This window comes from Musca vetustissima, unplaced genomic scaffold (genome assembly GCF_032173495.1).
Source record: "Musca vetustissima isolate MV318-11 ecotype Yass unplaced genomic scaffold, APGP_CSIRO_Mvet_v1 utg1662, whole genome shotgun sequence".
NCBI classification, from domain to species: domain Eukaryota; kingdom Metazoa; phylum Arthropoda; class Insecta; order Diptera; family Muscidae; genus Musca; species Musca vetustissima.
In genome coordinates this window covers 168998-191322 of record NW_026877291.1, presented here as the reverse complement: position 1 = coordinate 191322, position 22325 = coordinate 168998, and positions in this window count along the sequence as shown.

The following is a 22325-nucleotide window of genomic DNA, read 5'->3' as shown; positions in this document are numbered from 1 at the left end:
TCTATGACGATCTAACGATCTGTTCGTCTGTCTGTTGTAATCACTCTAGCGTCTAAACGGATTGAGATAGAACGCCAAAATTTTGCATAGTGTCTGCAGGCAGGTCAAATTCGATGATGGGATATATCGGTCCACGTTTAGGCATAGCTCTCATATAAGGGTACCCCCAAATTTTTTGTATTTCGGGGTTCTTGAGCGCGTTTTAAACCGAATTCGCTGAAATTTGGTCAAATGGGTTTTTTTTTTGGATATCACATTTTTCCACAAAAAAATATAAATATAGGTCCACTTTTTCTGGTAGCCCCCATAGAACGGTACGTCCCAATTTTCCGTTTTTGGGGGGTTTGACAGGATTTTTTCACCGACTTGCCTGTAATTTAGTACTTTGAGTTCTTATTGGGTATCAAATCTCTCCACAAAAAATTATAAATAAAGGTCAATATTTTCGGGTAGCCCTCATATAAGGGTACCCCCAATTTTCGGTATTTTGGGGTTCTTGAGCCCGTTTTTCAACCGAATTCGCTGAAATTTGGTACTTTGAGTTCTTATTGCGTAGCAAATCTCTCCACTAAAAATAATAAATATAGGTCAATTTTTTCGGGTAGCCCCCATATAAGGGTACCCCCAATTTTCGGCATTTTGGAGTTCTGGAGGACGTTTTTCAACCGAATTCGCTGAAATTTGCTATTTTGTAGTCGTATATGGTAACAAATCTCTCTGCCAAAAATTATTAATATTCACCCCCATTTAGGGGTAGTCCCGTTATAACCCCCTTTTTTATTTTAAAATAGGTAGCTGATTTTTTCCGTGTATTGGGGTTATCCCATATATCTGTATTCCACCATAGTAGGCGGTAGACGAAATTTTCAGTTCATACCGCACATAGTATGGAATTCTAAAGCGATTTAATCGATTTAGCCATATGTTGTAATAATTTTTCTCTCGGAGGATATCGACATAAAAACTAAAACGTGAGGTTTGAGAATGAACTGTATCGACCCGCATTTAGGACCAAGTCCGATATTAAAAATCCTACCTATTTAATATTTAGCGTGAGATTTTAGGAAAACCCCCATTAAAATTGCTGAATTTTCTATTTGGTTTAAAATAGTCGATTGGAAGGATTGTCGTTATGTGTATGTTCCCCATGTTTTCATTTCACAAAAATTTGTCAGTATTTCAATGGTGGAGGGTAAGTTCGGCCGGGCTTTTTTACTTGTTATAGAATTTACTTGTTTCTATAATATATTTTGCATTGTTTGTTTGGTAAATTTTAACTTAAAAAAAAGTCCGTCGGTAATCGCCAAATTAAATATAAAACTATAGAGTCGCACTTTCTCCACACAACAGTTTGTCAATACCGTCGGCATTGACAGCAATAATTCAAATATTATTATTAATAATTAAGAAACCGAACTTACCAGATTACATTTGTGTATGAGTCTCTTTGTAATGGTGTCCATTCCGTTCCATTCTATGTTTGTCCGTCCAGCTGCATAATCAAGTGCATTGATGTAAATTTCCTTATATGGATCTCAAACAAGGCCAGCATGTAAACACTTTGGTTCCGATTTTTTTTTTTCATTTTTGTTTTATTTATTTGTTTGTCATTGTTTTATATCAGGTTTTCAATTTTATTTATTTCTTTGTTTTTCAATCTTGTTTTTATTGTAGGACTGGATAATATCTTTCGCCTGCAAATATTCGAAGGGCTATCGTTTACATACACAATCTTTAATTTTTTGTTGTTGTTTTTTTTCGTAATAAGCCAATGTACATATTTTCAATATCTGCGAACTTGAAACTGTTGAATGATTTATAAGAATATTTTTTGAGGTAAAAGGGTCGGAGCGCGGGTAGCCCCCTCGCACAGCACACAAAAGGAATCAGATTGTAATGAATGCAAAAAATCATGATATCCGCACACACACAGATGCATTATTATCCCGCTTCATGTATAAGGAATGGCATCAATAACAACAACAATGAATTGCATAAAAAAATATTTTTTTCTGGATGCAAGAGATACACTTAACGGATATTTAACAGACACACACAACAAACATCCAACAATAACTTCGAAGGGCAGCCAATCTGCATCAGAACTGTAGGAGATCCGAAAATAAATCACAATCAAAAACGGAAGGTTCACAACAGAAATCTCCCTCCTGGGAGGAGATAGAAGAAGAGGAAGACCACAAACAAAATACCGTCGGCTGTTGGAAATTTCTTTGCGATTTCTTGAGTTCCCGTTCCATATGCCGGGTTAGGGTTACATCGAGATGATTAGAAAACGCCTTGTAACTTTTTTGAAGGGTTTAATGATCTTTTGTAAATTTGTTTCAAATATTTTTTTTTTGTTTTATTTTTTATTGTTGTAAAAAAATATTGACACTTTTGTTGTTGTTTTTGTAAAAACAAAAAAAATTCCGGTAGTCGGATTTTTTATCGCGGATTTTTCTTTAAATAAACTTTGATGAATGTTCGCATCGAATGACTTCCACGACACTCACTCACAGAACAAACAAAAAAATCACACGATTCAGTTACATTTTCATTACACTCGAGGAAAAATTGCAGTTTTAATTTTTTTTCTCATTTAAATTAATTTTATTTAATTTTTTATTTGTTTGCATTTTTTTGGAATTTTGCAACGGACTCTGGACATCATGGACTGACATGGCTATACTATATGGTGATGTGTTGTTCACTGTTAAAGAACGGTATAGGAAATGACATACACACTCTGTCAAAATAATGCAACGAATGGGAATGTACTCTTCGGCTAACAAACCCAAAAACAACAACAGCAAAGACTACAACAACTGCAAAGGCAAGAGCGTCAACCGACCGACAATGGTCGGTCGATATCGTTGGCATCGGAATCGGAGAACGTAACGTCAACGACACAACCGATAATGGAGATGATGGAGGCTACCACAATACAAACTGACATACTGGCTAACACATGGAGGAACGGACGAACGGACAGACATACAAACATGGCAAATGCAGAAAAAAAAAACAAACCCACTTGTACAGCTCGAGTCGAGCTGAGAGCTCCTCGCTGACTCTGGTCGTGGTGGTGCAGTCAGCCAGCCGAGCGAGCACCAAAGTAAGCAAGCAGGCAGACGCAATGTAAAATTATAAGGAGAACCGACAAAAAAACGCAGCCAGCAATAACAACAAAAACAACAATATGGAAAATTGGAAACGCAAAAGCAGCGGCCAAGAACTTCAAGAATGAACGAACGAACCAGCGAACGACGGACAGTCGACAATGCCATTACACACATTATGCGAAAGAGCATTTACGTTGGCAGAGCTTACAGAAAATTTCACAACAACAACATTGGACATGGCTCCAACAATTGTAACGGCAACAACAACACCAACAATAATAATATTGCAAATATTATGTGCCCTCCGAATCCGCACGCCACCCATTCCAACAACGATAAACACATTTAAGGAGGGAGATCCCCTCTTTAGACCCTACCTCAAATGATGCTGCCGCTGCTGTTGTGGATTTTTTGATGATGGCATTCGCGGCCGGAACGACGGAACGCACTAAAGGGTGGGCGGTTTAAAAGATCCATTTATCTATTGAATACAATGTGTACGCGTACATACGACTAAAGGACAGCAGGAAAATATATATAGTGAGCAGACACACACACACACATACAAATAGATAGATAGCCAAATAGGCATAGAAGAGAATATTGAAATAAAAGATTAAGAGACGAACGAAGTCTATAATTGTATAGTTATCTCGTCAATTGGTCGAATCAGAGTTATAAGAAAAACCAGTAAGGAAAGTAGTAAAGTCGGACGGGGCCGACTATATGATACCCTTCACCACTTTGAGTATATTCAACAGATGAATCCTAACAGAAGTCGCATTTTTAAAGGACCAGTAAAATGAAATTGGAACCATAAACACGTCATTCTGCAACCGATACTAAATTGTTCATTTGGTCAGATATAGAAGCTATATCTAAATCTGAACCGATTTCAGGAAACTTAACACACATCATTCTAGACCTAATTTGTTACGCTGTGCCAAATTTCGTGCAAATCGAAATATATATAGGGACTTTGATGCACCATTTACATTACATCTGACGAAAGTATATGTGGGAGCTATATATAAATCTGAACCGATTTTCAGGCAACTTTACACACATCATTCTAGACCTAATTTGCTACGCTGTGCCAAATTTCGTGCTTAAATCGACTCAAAAAGTGATTCTATGCATATTCTCAAAAGGAGCCATGGGTCTATCTCGATTATTTTTGCATGTTACAAACATATGCACAAAAACATAATACCCTGTACCAGAAAAAAGAATTTGGTTCAAGAACCTCAAAACCTGGGGGCTACCAGAAAAAATTGACCAATATTTATAATTTATAGTGGAGAGATGTGCTACCTAATAAGAACTCGACATACTAAATTACAGTCAATTTGGTCGAAAAATCCGATCAGAACCCCCAAAATACCAAAAATTTTGGGGTACCGTTGTATGTGTACTACCAGAAAAACTGGACCTATATTTATAATTTTTAGTGGAGTAATTTGGTACCCAATAAGAACCCAATGTACAAAATTTCAACGAATTTAGTTATAAAACGAGCCCAAAAACCCGAAAATACCGAAAATTGGGGGTGCCCTAATATGGGGGCTTTCCGAAAAAATGGACCTTTATTTATAATGTTTGGTAGGGAAATTTGCTACCCAATAAGAACACAAAGTACCAAATTTCAGTGAATTCGGTCGAAAAATGCGATCAAAACCCCCAAAATACCGAAAATTGGGGGTAATCTTATATGGGGGCTATCCGAAAAAATGGACCTTTATTTATAATTTTTGGTAGGGAGATTTGCTACCCAATAAGAACTCAATGTACAAAATTTCAGCGAATTCAGTTAAAAAACGCGCTCAAGAACCTCAAAATACCGAAAATTTGGGGGTACCCTTATATGGGGGCTATGCGAAAAAATGGACCGTTATTCATAGTTTTTGGTAGGGAGATTTGCTACCTAATAAGAACACAAAGTACCAAATTTCAGCGAATTCGGTCGGAAAATGCGATCAAAACCCCCAAAATACCGAAAATTGGGGGTAATCTTATATGGGGGCTATCCGAAAAAATGGACCTTTATTTATAATTTTTGGTAGAGAGATTTGCTACCCAATAAGAACTCAAAGTACCAAATTTCAGCGAATTCAGTTCAAAAACGCGCTCAAGAACCTCAAAAGACCGAAAATTTTGGGGTACCCTTATATGGGAGCTATGCCTAAACGTGGACCGATTTTCTCCAATTTCAATAGGGTTCGTCCTTGGGCCAATTAAGTGACCTGTGCCAAATTTCATCCAAATCGGATCATAAATGCGACCTGTACTTTGTTAACAAAAATACATGGACGGACGGACGGACAGACGGACGGACAGACGGACATGCATAAATCGACTCAGAAAGTGATTCTATGCATATTCTCAAAAGGAACCATGGGTCTATCTCGATTATTTTTGCCTGTTACAAACATATGCACAAAGACATAATACCCTGTACCACAGTGTGGTGAAGGGTATAACAAATTTTGAACCATACTTGAAGTTCCATAGTGATTTGAAGTTCCATAGTGATTTCAATGTTCCATGGGCATAAACATGGTAAAAATGTCCTTCACACCAAACTTTTTGGGGCACTCAAAATCTATAAATTCGGTGGGGCCGACTTTGGCCGCCATTGACCTATAGTGAACATTTTCTGCGAGGGGGTATTTTAATACTCTGAGAACCAGAATACCAAATTACGGAAGCTTTGGTTGAAAATGTTGCTAGGACCTTCAAACATTCTAATAACGGTGATCGATTATAAAATAACCGACTACAGGAGCTATGTCAGTACATGAACCTACGTTGAATGTTTTCTGAGGGGATCTATTTTATCCTCTGTAGGCTCGGTGTCGGCTAGGCAATTCTAAATCCAATACCGGATGGTTCTTTTCGAAATAATTTTTTTCCTACAATAAATTTGTTTTTGATACAGAGAAAGTATTGTATCACTCCAGCGGATATATCGGTGCACGTGTTTACATAGCCCCTCATATAAAGTCCCCGTCTCATGTTCGGTATTTTGAAGGTTTTGGATGAATTTTCCAACCGAATGGGTCTGTAAATGGGCATTCTGGGTTCTTGAGAGTAAAAAAAAATATATTTACAGAAACCGTTCGATGTAGGTCTATGTTTAGCCACCATATAAAGTTCCCGACCCATTTGTAGCATTTTGGTGCTTTTATCCACATTGTCTAAACGTCTGTGATTTAGACATAAGTGGTAGGTGAAAAAATCTTTGGAGAAAAAATGTCTATATACGATCAGATTACGATATACGATAAAGGTTCCGTTCTGTTTTTTGGTATTTTGAAGTTTTTAGTCGCATTTTCCTACAGAGTGGCAGTAATTTGGCATTATGGGTTCTTAGGTGAGTGAAAAAATGTTTGCAGAAAATCTTCGTATATGCCAATGTTTTGACATAGTCCCCATATAAGGGTCTTAGTGTGATTCCAAATGTCTGGTATGATGTCCAACCTTGACACGGTTGAATGTAATTCGTAGATGCAATTTCGCAACAATATTCGACATAAATACAACTTATCAAGTAACGAAATTGACCAATATGCCTGATGAGCCGCTTAACCAACGCGAAACGCGTCTCATAATGGCGGGCATGTAGTATCCCTCCGGCTTTCCTTTTTATTGCAACTTCGATCATGTAGCTGATCTCAAAAGATAAATAAATAAAAAATATATAGGTCTAGGAAAAAAACAGTAAGGAAAGTTGAAATGGAATCGGATGTGTGAACTACATTGATATTTAAACTAATTTAAAATAACCCATACGCATACCATTCCGAAATCGAAACCTTTTAAATGGGGAAACTGTCTTGCCTTCGTTGGCAGTAGCCGATATGCCAGTGCCCTGGATGAAGTAGCCACATAGGGCAAAAAAAGCAAGAACTGTCACTAGTCTGCTATTGTCTAAGATACGCACGTGACTATACCGCAAAAGTCCACTAAGGAACTCCTAATCGAGTTCCTAGCCATCCCCTATGGCCACCCCTGCCAAGGTGGGGACTAAGGTAACCCATGGTGCAGAAGCAAAGCACTCAAATAAAACAAGTCAGATGTCAAACCAACTAAGAAAACTAATCCCGACAAGAATATTAGTAAATGTCGTTGGTTGTTGCTCGTCATTGGCATCTAAACACCATTTTCCTAACGGTTGACCATCAACGATTACTATTTCTCAGGATTACCATATAGGGTTCAAGGTCATAAACTATGAGAAAATAAGTCTGGTGACTAGTTTATTAAGGCAACCTTTAAAAGGTTCGTATTCTGTCAAATGGACCACTTGATTAGATTCCGTGCGGGACACTTGCTTGGAGTCTGAGGAATACAATGGTTCCTCCATTTTTTATGACTTGTTTTTGTCAAAAATCGTTTATAAACCATCGTTGTGGTCTGATTCTAATTTTTTTTGTAGGCTCTAACTGGAACCGTTTTAATTCATTTTCAAATGGAATCGGACTCAATAAAGGAATATTTTTTTAAAGTACTAGTACAATATTAAAAAAAAATCGCTGTTACAAACATAAATTATTTAGGGACAGTTTCACACCGAAGTGGCTGTAAGGGACTGTAACTTGACATTCCGGGTTTTTGGTTCAGTTTCACACCGAAGTGGCAGTAAGGGACTGTAACTTCACATTTCGGGTTTTTGGAAGCTACGCATTTTTTATGCCGGTTCAATATGTATATGTCGTTTTGACATATCCCCCATTTAATAGTACAGGCCCATATTCGATTTTTGAAGGTTCTTCTCACCGACATGGCCGTAATTTGCTTTTCGGGGTTTTTAATATTTTGAAACATTTTTGCAAAACTATTTCGATATACATAAAAGAAAACGATGAACTTGAGATACAAAATGAAGCACTTTGGTCTCGCTATACCATAAAATGTTAAGCTATTAAACAAAGGCCAATCAAGGTGCATCATAAATTCTTTTTGATGGTTTTTCAAATTGTGATGCAGCAAAATTCTCCTGATTGTACATGGATAAACTTCAAGGTTCAATTTTTGTTTTAATTCCGTAGCAGAGGTTTAAAAATTCAGATGAATATCTTGTGCACACTCTGATCGAGAAGCTGGAAATGTTACTCAGCTCCTTGTAAGGTGTGAGTAAAGTGAAAATACAAAACGAATTTTCTGCAAAATCGATTTTTGTTGATTTAAGCCGGTCTTGCAGCAAAGGAGCGATATGTACGATTTCTTCTTCAAGCTCATATTTGACAGTAGCTCTCTTTGGGGACTAGCGAATTTTTTCACAAGTTTTATTAATTCAAGAAAAAAAAACAGCATTAAAAATTTGCTCAGTAAATATTAAACATATTGACCTTTTTTAAGTTAATATTGCAATGCACTGTTTCCCAAGAAAAAAACATGCATATTAGAAATATGCACACACACAATTAAACATAGACTCTATGCCATAGTCACACATTCAACAGTCGAACGGACAAAGAAGAAGACGAAGCTACAACAAATGGCTGGCTGCACATAGAAACAACGCAATGGCTGACAATTCCAATCATAGAAATCATCATCATCGTCACCATCACGATAAACGCAAAGATGACGGCGACGACCAAGTCTACTATCAAACCGGATAGTAGATACACAGAAATGCATTGCCATGTTGCGCGTTCTTCCTCCTCTCGTCATCTCCTCTCTCTTTCTCTACCGCACTCCCACTCGTTCGCTCTAACATGTTGGCTGGCCGCCTGACTGGCACAACGAATGTTATAAACGGGTGAAATAATTTGAATATCTCTCAATAATGGCGTACAATCGTTGCCATTATTATTATTTCCGTATCTAATAGTTTGTTTAATAAGAATATTGTTCTTGGAGGTTTTTCTTGCATTTTGTGTTGTTGCTGTTGTTAGAGTAGCAACAAAGCAATAGACGACGTCGTCGGTCTTTGTTGATTATTCGGTGTCGTAGGCAGATAAATGTTCTCGTTTGCTCTCTCTCACTCACTCTCTTCGTAATAGAAAAGGCGATGGCGCAGATGATTTCTTTTTGTACCATTTCGAACTATAAATAGTGCAGTTTTAGGGTTGTCATCTGAGATGACATTTAGGAATCTAGGGACCAATACCAATAGATTGGAGCTGTTTGATATTTTGGAGGCCTATTAGAGCTATAAGCTAGGATGTTTAGAGAATAATTCTTTGAGTTTTATTGAAGGTCTAATCGTGGATTTTTAAAGAATATTTCTTTCGAGCACTATTAGAGCTATAACCGTGATTTTTTAAAGAATATTTCTTTCCAGCACTATTAGAGCTATAAGCGTGGAATTTTAAAGAAATTTTTTCCAGGACTATTAGAGGTCTAAGCGTGGACTTTTAAAGAATATTTCTTTCCAGGACTATTAGAGGTCTAAGCGTGGATTTTTAAAGAATATTTCTTTCCAGGACTATTAGAGGTCTAAGCGTGGATTTTTAAAGAATATTTCTTTCCAGGACTATTAGAGGTCGAAGCGTGGATTTTTAAAGAATATTTCTTTCCAGGACTATTAGAGGTCTAAGCGTGGATTTTTAAAGAATATTTCTTTCGAGCACTATTAGAGGTCTAAGAGTGGATTTTTAAAGAATATTTCTTTCGAGCACTATTAGAGGTCTAAGCGTGGATTTTTAAAGAATATTTCTTTCGAGCACTATTAGAGGTCTAAGCGTGGATTTTTAAAGAATATTTCTTTCGAGCACTATTAGAGGTCTAAGCGTGGATTTTTAAAGAATATTTCTTTCGAGCACTATTAGAGGTCTAAGCGTGGATTTTTAAAGAATATTTCTTTCGAGCACTATTAGAGGTCTAAGCGTGGATTTTTAAAGAATATTTCTTTCCAGGACTATTAGAGGTCTAAGCGTGGATTTTTAAAGAATATTTCTTTCCAGGACTATTAGAGGTCTAAGCATGGATTTTTAAAGAATATTTCTTTCGAGCACTATTAGAGGTCTAAGCGTGGATTTTTAAAGAATATTTCTTTCGAGCACTATTAGAGGTCTAAGCGTGGATTTTTAAAGGATATTTCTTTCGAGCACTATTAGAGGTCTAAGCGTGTATTTTTAAAGAATATTTCTTTCCAGGACTATTAGAGGTCTAAGCGTGGATTTTTAAAGAATATTTCTTTCCAGGACTATTAGAGGTCTAAGCGTGGATTTTTAAAGAATATTTCTTTCGAGCACTATTAGAGGTCTAAGCGTGGATTTTTAAAGAATATTTCTTTCCAGGACTATTAGAGGTCGAAGCGTGGATTTTTAAAGAATATTTCTTTCCAGGACTATTAGAGGTCGAAGCGTGGATTTTTAAAGAATATTTCTTTCCAGGACTATTAGAGGTCTAAGCGTGGATTTTTAAAGAATATTTCTTTGCAGGACTATTAGAGGTCTAAGCGTGGATTTTTAAAGAATATTTCTTTCGAGCACTATTAGAGCTATAAGCGTGGATTTTTAAAGAATATTTCTTTCCAGGACTATTAGAGGTCTAAGCGTGGACTTTTAAAGAATATTTCTTTCGAGCACTATTAGAGCTATAAGCGTGGATTTTTAAAGAATATTTCTTTCCAGGACTATTAGAGGTCTAAGCGAGGACTTTTAAAGAATATTTCTTTCCAGGACTATTAGAGGTCTAAGCGTGGACTTTTAAAGAATATTTCTTTCCAGGACTATTAGAGGTCTAAGCGTGGACTTTTAAAGAATATTTCTTTCGAGCGCTATTTGTGGAGGAAATTGATGCTGAAAAATTTACCTTAAAAGGGTGGTGCAAATTCTGTCAGCTGGGTGAAAAATTCCCAGAAATAAAAAATAAATAAAATGCTGAATCAGAAGGAGACTGCGGCAAGGAAGATGGCGGCGTCGGCGAGTCAAAACGTGGAGGTGGCTTAAATTCTGGGAAAAAGGGAATCGGTAGAAGACTCGGCACCGACTGAACTTCAGTTGGAGATATATACTCTACCTACTAATATTGAAATATTCGCAAAGGCTATCGATTATATGGATAAAACTGTGAATGTGCGGGAGATACAGTCCATATATGACTATATAGAAATTCTAGTGAGGGGCGAACCCAATGAAGTGAAAGACTATCCGATGGTTCGGGATCGATTGATGGAGAAGATATTGGAGAAGAAATCTAAGAACGAATTGGCAGTCTTCAACCGGCATTGGAGGAGGCCCGACGAAATTTTAGGTCAGCGAAAGTTGTGTCCAATATGCTATACAAAGGATATGAGAAAGAATTGGTGGAGAAAAGCCGTGACGTGGCGATTTACTTTAAAGTGGCCGGTATTGGTATATGTCTATAAGAGAAAATCTTAAATCCACTCAAAAATTTGTTCAATTTAATAGGAGATTCTGTCGTGTAGACAGTGTAGGTATCTGACCATAGGAGAAAAACACAGTTTTTAAAAGTAGATTCTGTCGCTTAGAAAGAATTTCCTTGTTTTTGTAGAGTTTATTTTGACCCACAACAGATACAACCAAATATCGCACCATTTTGAAAAGGGAAAATTACAGACTATAATTTGAGTGAGGGACTAAAATAGGCCCATATTCGAATTTTAAGGAGTTTTTCAAAAAAAAAAATCGGCGTCCAAACCCTCGTTTTTTGACTGACTCAATGGAAAAGTATTTTCATAAGCTTACATATCCGTACCCGGGTCATATAACGTTTTAATTAAACTAGAGTTGTTATATTTCTTTCAAGGGCTATTAGGGGTCTAAGCGTGGATTTTTAAATAATATTTCCTTCGATTTCTTGAATTTTTAAAGAATATTTCTTTCGTGGACTATTCAGAGGTCTAAGTGTGTACTTTTAAAAATATTTCTTTCGGGAACTATTTGAGGTCTAAGAGTGGATATTTTAAGAATGTTTCTTTCGAGGATTATTTAGAGTTCTTGGCGTGGATTTTTAAATATTTCTTTCGAGGACTGTTTCTGTTTTCTGTTTAATCAAGAATATTTCAATCGAGGACTATTAGAGTTCTAAGCGTATATTTTTAAAGAATATTTCTTTCGAGGACAATTTAGAGGTCTAAGCGTGGATTTTTAAAAAATATATTTCTTAGAGGTTTACATAGCTGGCTCGAGACAGAACATTTGTTCCATAAGCCGAGTTTAAAAAGCCGATCTTGTACGCAGTTTTTCCAATTTCAAAGACCATGCGTTGATATGTCATCCTCCACACGATTTTTCCATCGAATTCAGTGTAAACCATCAGCAGGCTCGCTTTTATATGCCTAGCCACCGTAGTCGCTGCAGCTCGATACGACTGACTATGTCGATGTCTGAGTATAGCGATATTCACCGTTGATGCAGATCGGCCTATAGACTTTTCGTAGAATTTTTCTCTCAAACACTCAAAGAGCTGCCTCATTTGCTTGCGCATACACCAGCACGGGTATTATCAGCGTCTTGTAGAGTCTGCCGAGAGAAGGCCTTGTTTTTGATTTGCTTACTGAGATCATAGTAGCACCTATTGGCCAATATTATCCTTCTGCGAATTTCAATACTGATGTCATTAGTTTTATTTATGGCGGTACCGAGTTATATAAAATCGTTGACAACCTCGAAGATGTGGTTTTCAAGTTCCACATCATTTTTTAAGGCCATCTGATATGTAATCCCTAATGAAATCTTTATTTGCCTTGCTTGAGAGAACTGTTTGTCTGGAGCAGCAGCAATCCAACCAAACAAAACTACAACTATACATTTGCACACAACACTCTCACACACACAGCACTCTCGCACACATTGCTATCCCATTCATTGACGGAACACGAAGTGAGAAAAAAAATATGCACTGCTCCTCCACTCAACGGAACGAACTACAATTAATTATTGTTTGTTATTGGCGGTGTTCTTGTTGTTGTTTATTATTGCACTTGTTCCAAAGGCGTTTCACATTCTTTGATATATTTGATGTTCAATATTAAAAACACACACTTTTTTACCGTTATTTTGGCACTTTCTACATTTTTTGTTTTTTTTTCACTTAAACAATAACACATTTGTTGTTTTTTTGTAACTTTTTTATGACAATTGCGAAGCGCATGGTGATGAAACATTATACCGACTGAACAAAAACCATCGACCAAATGACACAAACAACCATGTGAACAATTCCGTTGTTTTCTTTCATTTTTGTTGTTGTTGCTGTTATTGTTTGATTGTTTGTCGGTTTGTTTGTTCGTTATTTTCTGCTTCTTCTTCTACTTGCATTGATATATTTTGTGCTCGAAGAACAACGACCTTAACGACGTCGTCGTCATCGTCGTATGCGGTAATGATGAATGCGACGCATATCTCAACATTGGAACAACAAAAAAAGTTCTTTCGTCTTTTGCGGCTGTAAGCTGCACAAAAAGCAACATGCATAGGAAGCCAATGGTGATGGATATGTGCAAATGTGTGTTGTGTGTGTTTGCATGTGCATATCCCCATAGGGCTGACGGACTGGCACCACAGTCCACAAACAATAACAACAACCACAGCAGAGGAATCAAACAAATGCAGAAATGAAAATCACACACAACTCTGCTACAAATACATTCGCGCGCACACACACAAACACACTCGCATAAACCACAAACAATAAATTGAGTTCAAAGCTCTCTTTGCTTGTGCAGAATAACAGAATATTCACAAATATCAGGGATGGAAATTGTGTATTATTCAAAGATTTATTTTTTTATGAAGGACTATTAAATGTAGAGTTGTTCTATCTAGTTCAGTTAGCTGATCGCTCTTTTTAGTTCAGCTCTTTTTACTGAACTAGTTCGGTCTTCTAGTTCAGTAGTTCAATTAAGCTCTTTTATTCAGCTGTCGTTTTACTTCGGTCGTTCTTTTAATAGTTCATGGCTCTCCGAGTCGATCAGTTGATAGTTTGTGTTCTTGGAAGATTGTGATGTGTGAATAAAAACAATTTTACAATTTTGTTTTATTTATGGCGAGGATATTATATAGAAAAAATTTAGAACATTTTATGGGATCTATGAGGTGTGGATTTTTAAAGAAAAGTTTCAAAATATAGGCAACATATTGTATATGTTTACTTAATGAAAGCGCTGTTAATATCACATGAAAATAAAACTCGATCGGTGCCGCTTCCATTTAGAGAAAATCGAACTAGGTCAGTAAAATGCTCACATTTGAACTAAAATGAACGATTATTCCAGTTCGTTCTTTTAACGAACTAAATGGAACGACTTTGAAAGACCTAATTCAATCGGTCTTTTAAGTGAACCATTCATTTGAACTAGTTCGTTCGTGAAGTGTACAACTCTAATTAAATGGTATAGTATGAAGCCTAGGCTTATCTTAGTGCCTCTTTCATCTCAATTGTGGACACTGACCTCCCCGTGGTGCCACCTGGGATATCTATTTTCATCACCCGATGAAATAGTGAGCTAATATGTGCCGCGAATTCACCCATAAGAACTATAAAAAATGGGTTGATGCGACGGGTTAGTTGCCCACACTCGGAAAACCGAACCTACTATGAAAAAACAGAGAAAAAAACCAAACCCACCTAATGTTGACGACCCCCACAAACGTATAAAGGACCACGATCTGCAGATTGCACTTGGAATGTGCGCACGTTGTACAGAACAGCCGAAGTGTTCGCTTTGGCGGATGTACTCAAGAAGTTCAAAGCCGATATTATTGCCCTACAGGAAACGCGATGGATAGGGACCGGCTTAAGTAAATCAGATGATTACGCCCTGTATTATAGCTGCCATGAACCAAGACATGAATCTGGCTGCGGAATACGTCTCCAGATTCACTCCAGTAGATGAGCGAATTGCTGTAATCCGTATAAAAGTTATTCTACATCAGTCTCATTTGCGCCCATGCTCCGACCGAAGATAAAGATGAACAGACCAAAGACATATTTTACGAGCGCCTGGAAACAGCAGATGACCGCTGCCCTGGCCATGACATTAAAATTCTGCTGGGAGATTTTAATGATAAAACGGAAGGAAAATTTTACCGTCGGAAAATTTAACCTCCATGAAGAAACATCCGACAACGGCATGAGGTTGATTGACTTCGCGGCAGCACCAGATTCAAGCATCTCCATTGGATTTCTCCCGATCGAATCATGTTGTTGTGGTAGACGAAAAGCATTCATCCAGTGTTTCAGACATTCGATCGAACCGAGGAGCGAATATCGATTCGGACCACTATCTTGCAGCAGCCAAGGTTCGCACTCGTATTAATGTAGCAGCAAAAATGCGATCTAATGTAACACGGATACTCGACGTTTAAAAGCTGCAAACACAACAGATAGCAGAAGCCTACTCCGCTCAACTTACCCAACTGCTTATATTATAGAAGCACAATGGCAGAGAATTGCCCTCTTCCTTCAAACTGCAGCAAAAGCAACACTTGGGTACCAAAGACCACCATCAAGAAACCCGTGGTGCGATCAGGAGTGTCGTAATGGTAATGATGTGAAAAACGCAGCGTATAGGGCAACCCTGCAGACAGTAGCAACACGTAATGCGATGGAGAATTATCGGGAGAAAAGGAGAGGAGAAACGTAGTTTCAGAAAAAAGGAGAAAGAATAAGAAAAAAACGAGATTTACAGGAGTCAGAATGAAGTCCGGAAAATTTTACCAACGGGTAAAACACCAAACCGGAGGCTTTGGTGCAGGTGCATCCTCCTGTAGAGATGAAGAAGAAACCTGGTGACAGCGTGTTGAGGATCTGAAAGAAGCATTTTGAACAAAACTGCTGGTATCAAATAGTGGCGATGAAGATGATACCCCAGAACCAATAACAGATGACGGTAAGAGTGCAATCAATCGCCTGAATAATAATAAAACAGCAGGTGTCGATGGGTTACAAGCCGAACTATTCAAGACTGGTGGTCAGATGCTGGTAAGGAGCATGCACCAGCTGATTAATACAATTTGCCTAGAGGAATGCATGCTCAATGATTGGAACCTCAGCATCCTGTGTCCCGCACACAAAAAAGGAGACAAGACGATATGTGCCAACTATAGAGGAATAAGTCTCCTTCTCAATGCATATAAAGTACTATCCAGCGTACTGTGAGAACGACTGAAGCCAATGGTCAATGACATTATTGGACCATACCAATGCGGCTTCAGACCTGACAAATGCACCATTAACCAGATTTTTACTCTGCGCGAAATCCTGAAAAAAACCACGAAAAACACATCGACACATTCCACGTATTCATGGACTATAAATCCGCATTCGACAGCCCTATCCGTTCAGAGGTGTTGAGAGCCGTGTCTGCGTTTGGCATTCCTGCAAAATTAATTGATAACATTAACTGGTACAAGATCGGCAGTTAAAGTCGGAAAGGACCTCTCGGAGCTCTTTAATACCGAACGAGGATTCAGACAAGGAGACAGTTTGTCGTGTGACCTTTTTAATACCCAGCTGGAAAAGGTCATACGAGACGCAAAGGTGAACAGAAATGGCACCCTGTACACCAAAATGCATATGTTACTTGCGTAACCCGATGACATCGACATAATGGGTCGAACATTGAGAGCGGCAACAGATACCTTTGAACAAATTGAGGAGTCTTCCAAAATGGGTCTGGCAGTAAACGGCGAGAGACGTTCAGTAGACTCGGACCAACTGTGGAACTTCAGAACTACAACTTCGAGGTAGTCAAAGATTTTATATATCTTGGTACTGCCATAAATAAAACTAATGATATCAGTTATGAAATTCGCAGAAGGAAAATGTTGGCCAACCGATGCTACTATGGTCTGAGCAAACAACTCAAAAGCAAGGCCACCTCCCGCCAAGCCAAACTCACACTCTACTAGACGGTGATATACCCGTGCTGTTATATGGATCTGAAGCACGGGTACTTACGCAAGCAGATGAGGCAGCTCTTGGAGTGTTTGAGAGAAAAATTCTCCGAAAGATCTATGGACCGATCTGCGTTGACAGTGAATATCGCCGTCGAATGAACCATGAGTTGTACTAGGGATAAGTAAATAGACTTTCGACTAATCGATTAATCGACTTTTTGTATTGAAAAGTCGAAGTCGACTTTTGATCCATGAGAAAATCGTAAAGTCGACTTTTCAAGATCGACTTTCGATTTTCTTGATAAATACTTGGTTTTTTTATCACAAAGCTCAAATTGCCCAAAAATTGCACTTTCCGGAACTTTACTTTATCTGTTCACAATAATTCATATAAAAAAATCAAATTTTTAGTCGAAAATCGATATTGAACAGTTTTGACAAGATCGAAAAGTCGACTTTTTAGACAAAGGCAAAAATCGAAAGGTCTAAAAATCGACTTTTTGGTCAGATGTAAAAAACGAAAAGTCTAAAAGTCGACTTTTGCGCTCGACTACGTATCCATTAGTTATACCAGCTATTCTCGGATATCGACATTGTTAGACGTATTGAGCTGCAGCGATTACGTTGGCTAGGTCATGTTGTGATAATGGATGAAGATGCCCCAGCCCAGAAGGCATATAAAAGCGAACCAGATGATGGTTCACGCAGAGGGGGAAGGCCACGAATACGATGGAAGACAACATTGCCGAAAATGGTCGTTCAAATAGGAAATACTGGGCAAAATACCGACGCGCCTGGAAATATTTTCTAAGCTCGGCTTATGGAACGAAAGTTCTGCCACAAGCCAGCTAAGTAAGTATATTTTTATAACTCTCTAAGATTTTATTAATACCCAAATTGTTTTAAAACATTTTTGATCGACTATTAATCCCATTCTAAAAGCGCATTTTTAAGAATAATTCTTTTCCATCTCTGACTTCAAAGAGAACGTCAACAACTTCCCCGTTAAATACAGACCAACGATGTTATAATTGTTTTTGTTGTTGTTGTTGTTATCGTTCAATATCTGTTTTGCATTGTCAAGAACATTTTTTATTTCTTTTGTCATTACATTTGCAAAACGACGAGCGGACCGGACGCAGATATTATGGAATTTGAGAATTTGTAATGCAAAAATTATAAAATAAACTCAAAACTCACTCGTGAAGAGTGCAATGTGTACACTTCACTCATTTCCAAAGAGGTCGAATTTGATGTGCTCACATCAGTGTCTTTTGAGCAGAATTACCCCAAAAAAAGCGAAGTAATGCTTGCATATCCGCTTCTCCTTCAAATTGGCGATAACCAGAAATGCACATGTATAGAGAAATATTTTGCAAATATGTATGTTTGTTTGTCTGTTTGTAGTTATGTATCGGGTTTCCTTTACTATATCGTTGAACTCGCCAAAAGGTTCAAAAGCCCATATTATTATATACACAAACACACACACACACATCTACATACATACACACGGGAAGTAGAAAATAACATGAAAGGTGGGATTTCGGTTTTAATGTAAAGTTAATCTCTCAACAACTAATTCGGCAGAGTATTAGAGTTATCATGTTGTGGTTGTTGTACGATTTTGTGTTTTTTTGCTAGAAGTGCTGCATGGCTTCTGCCATCATCGTCGTCGTCGTCATCATCACCACACGGCTTTGTTCCATGGCCACAAAAAATGCCTTTTGTTTTATTATGGGTTGCCAAAAATAAAATTGTCTAAGGTCAGGTTTACTTCAATTCGCTATATTCGAATTTTAGTCGAAACACGAGAACATGCATGCATATATGCGGATGTATGTATGTATCATGAATACATACAGTGTGGAATTTTACTATAGAAAAAGAAACATACATACATACAAATAGTCAGAGGTAAATGGACACATTCAGGTTTATTGTGAATTTGTGATTGTAGGTCTAAGAAAAAGTTTACTACATTGCAGACACTCAGGTTGAAACACTGGTCCTAGGGACTTCAACATTACCGATAATTTATAAATGGAGGTGTGATGGGGTCACAACAAGCACGGTACAAAATTCTCGGAAGACGCCAAATCCGATCCGCTAGTACGGAAAGTGGGCTGTTGGTGGACTTGCCAAAAGGCGATTTTGTTAATATCAATGATGTCAATGCGATTAGGAGATTTTTTGAAAAGACAGAATTAGAGGAATTAGATATAAAATTTTATGAGAGGCGATTTCAAGTGGACACAAAATAAATACAATAAAATTGTATGCCTTGAACTCCGCGCAGAATGTATGTGGAATTATACGCCTGGCAACCCATGACTCCAACAATCCATAAATTACTATTACATGGGCCAATTGTCGGAGGATTCTGCAGAAGCTCGAAATAAACATTTTCGGTCATACAGACAGAATTTTTGAAGACAATTTTCAGGGGAAGAATGTAAACGTGATATATATAAAAGATTTATTTTTTTTATTTCGTTATGATTTTACTTAGCTGGCTTGTGACAGAACATTTGTTCCATATGCCGAACTTGCGCGCAGCACTTCCAATTTGAAATACCATGTTCCAAACTGTTGGCTTGCGCAAGTACCCATGCTTGAGGTCCAGATAACAGCACGGGTTGTATCAGCGTCTTGTAGAGGGTGAAATTGGTCTAGCGGGATGTGGCCTTGTTTCTAAACTGCTCACTTAGACCATATTAACATCGGTTGGCAAACACTATCCTTCTCCGAATTTCAAAGGTGATGCAATTAGTTTTATTTATCGCGGTACCAAGGTATATAAAATCTTTGACTACCTCTATGCTGTAGTTTTCAAGTTTGACAGTTAGTCCGAGTCTACTGGGCGTCTTTCGCGTTGATACCATAAGCTTGGTCTTCTTGTCATTTACATTCAGACCCGCTTCGCCATACTCCTTCTCAATTTGTTCAATGTTGGCTGTTACCGCTCGCAATGTTCGACCCATTATATCGATGTCATCGACGCGTCGACGTCGCGACGTAGGCGAGTAAAATGAGTTGTTTGGTGTACAGAGTGTGATTTCTGTTCACATTTGCACCTCGTATGAACTTTTCTAGCAGGATGTTAAAAAGATCATACGACAAAATGTCACTTTGTCTGAATCCTCGATCGGTATTGAAGGGCTCCGATAAGTCCTTTCCTACTTTAACTACTGATCTTGTGTCATTTAAAGTTATCCTGTATAGTCGTATTCATTTTGCAGGAAGGTCGAACGCAGACATGATTTAAACACCTCTGAGCGGATAAGGTTATTTAATGCGGCTTTATAGCCGACGAATGGGTGAAATGTGTCGATGTGTTTTTCGTGAGTCTTTTCCAGAATTTGACACATAGTGAAAATCTGGTCAATGGTAGATTTGCCAGGTCTGAAGCCGCATTGGTATTGTCCAATAATGTCATTGACCATTGACTTCAGTCGTTCACACAGCAGACACTTTATATGCGATAGGAAGAAGGCTAATTCCTCTATAGTTGGCACATATCGTCTCCTTTTTTGTGCACGGGACACAGGATGCTGAGGTTCCAATCATTGGGCATGCATTCCTCTATCCAAATTATACTAATCAGCTGGTGCATGCTCCTGACCACCAGTCTTGAATAGTTCGGCTGGTAACCCATCGGCACCTACTGCTTTATTGTTCTTCAACTGATTAATTACTACTCTGACATCATCTTGACTAGGTGGTATACACTTTATACCGTCATATCTGTATCTGTCACCAGGTTTCTTTCTTCATCTCTACAGGAGGATGCACCAAAGCCTTCGGTTTGGTGTTTTACTCGTTGGTAAAATTTCCGGACTTCATTCTTACTCCTACACATCTCGATTTGCTTGCTCTCACGTTTTTCTAGTTCGTTCTTCTTTTTTCTGAAAATACTTCTCTCCTTTTTTCCCTATAATTCTCCAACACATTACGCTGCGTAACATTACGACACTCCTGATCGTTTCTTGGTGGTGGTTTTTTGGCACCCAAGTGTTGCTTTTGCTGCAATTTGTAGGGAGTGGGCAATTCTTTCCCATTGTGCTTCTATACTATTATCTGGACAAGAAGTGCTTTCGTCAAACAGTTGGGTAAGATGAACGGAGTAGGCTTCTGTGTTTGCAGCTTTCGACGTCGAGTTTCCGCGCACCTTTGCTGCTACATTAAGACGAGTGCGAACCATGGCTGCTACAATGTAGTGGTCCGAATCGATATTCGCTCCTCATATCGATCGAACGTCTTCCGTAGGAAGAAGAATGCTTGCAGCTCTTCCACAGGACACGTCGAGTTTCCGCGCACCTTTGCTGCTACATTAAGACGAATGCGAACCATGGCTGCTACAATGTAGTGGTCCGAATCGATATTTGCTCCTCATATCGATCGAACGTCGAAAACACTGTATGAATGCCTTCCATCTATCACAACATGATCGATTTGATTTCTCGTTGTTCGATCGGGAGAAATCCAGGTGGCCTTGTGTATATCGAGATGCTTGAATCTGGTGTTGCTAACTACCACTTTTTTGCTGCCGCGAAGTCAATTAACCTCATGCCGTTGTCTGATGTTTCTTTATGGAGGCCGAATTTTCCGACGGTGGGACAAAATATTTTTGGAAGAATAATTCCTTCAGCTCTTCCATCAGATGAAGAATACCTTCAGCTCTTCCATAGGAAGAAGAATACCTGCAGCTATTCCACAGGAAGAAGAACGCCTCCAGCTCTTCTGTAGGAAGAAGAATACCTCCAGGTCTTGCATAGGAAGAATACCTCCAGCTCTTTCAAAGGAAGAAGAATACCTCCAGCTCTTTCAAAGGAAGAAGAATATCTCCAGTTCATTCAAAGGAAGAAAAATATCTCCAGCTCTTTCAAAAGAAGAAGAGTATCTGCAGCGCTTCTACAAAAAATAATACCTCCAGCTCTTCCGTAGGAAGAAGAATACTTGCAGCTCTTTCACAGGACAAAGAATACCTCATGATTTTCTATAGAAAGAAGAATAGCTGCAGCTCTTCCATAGGATGAAGACTACCTACAGCTCTTCCACAGGAAGACGAATACCTCCAGAACTTCCACAGGAAGAAGAATGCCTGCAGCTTTTCCACATGAAGGAGAACGCTTCCAGCTCTTCTGTAGGAAGAAGAATACCTCCAGCTCTTTCAAAGGAAGAATACATGCAGCTCATCCACAGGAAGAAGAGTGTGTGCGAAGAAAAATACCTGCAGCTCTTCCACAGGACAAATAATACCTCCAGATCTTCTATAAGAAAAATAATAGCTGCCGCTCTTCCATAGGAAGAAGAATACCTCCATCACTTCCACAGGAAAAAGAATACCTCCAGCACTTCCACAGGAAGAATAATACCTACA